This window comes from Sphaeroforma arctica (genome assembly GCF_001186125.1).
Source record: "Sphaeroforma arctica JP610 unplaced genomic scaffold supercont1.1195, whole genome shotgun sequence".
Taxonomy (NCBI): Eukaryota; class Ichthyosporea; order Ichthyophonida; genus Sphaeroforma; species Sphaeroforma arctica.
In genome coordinates this window covers 6387-7257 of record NW_014039363.1, presented here as the reverse complement: position 1 = coordinate 7257, position 871 = coordinate 6387, and positions in this window count along the sequence as shown.

Genomic DNA, 871 nt, shown 5'->3' with positions numbered 1-871 from the left:
TACAATCTGCTTATATTAGACCACATTGGTACGCCCACAATAGGTAGTCTATTGGTATGCAATAACTGTTGAACATCCGATGACAATTCATCTACTTCTATTTATAGAACTCCCCACTCACAGCATGCCTGCCAGAAACACACCCTCGACCAGCTACCTACTGGTACACACCAACCATGGACAGGCGCTGCCCTGAAACAATCGTTCGTAAGACGAAGAACAACGGCTCATGAACATCCACTCTGCACTCCTTTTAGAAAATCCAGAATGATCCGAGCACCATTGCGTATAACAAAAAAATACGACCCTTCCACCACACAGTCGATTAAACTGCCGCACAAATACAATGCGTGCAAGGCAATCAAGCATACCTGCTATCGTTCACCCACTCCACAAATTTCGGGTCCAAACCGGTCCAATAATCGAACACGTCTTTAGTTGTCCACGCGTCTGTGCCATATTGCAACAGCGCATGGTCCCTGAAGGTAGGACAAGAGATGCAGGTAAGGAAGCATCTTTGTGGAGAGCAATAGTACCAAGACCTGGGCATCTCGTTATTAAATTGTAATATATAGGCATAGAAAAGGATGCCATTAAACACCTACCAATTCCAATAGTAAATGGCTGATAATGCTCCATTGGCACTTGTATGCATTAGAGGACAGAGAAAGACAGACAGGCAGACAGACAATTATACATATGTACACACACATACACCCACACCCACACCATATATATATATATAAATATACGTCAGTACGAATACATATATAGATATAGATAAAGATTTAGATATATATGTACACATACATGCAATAATTCATAAATATATGTTTAAACACCCACCCACTCACACGTATGGGTATATATA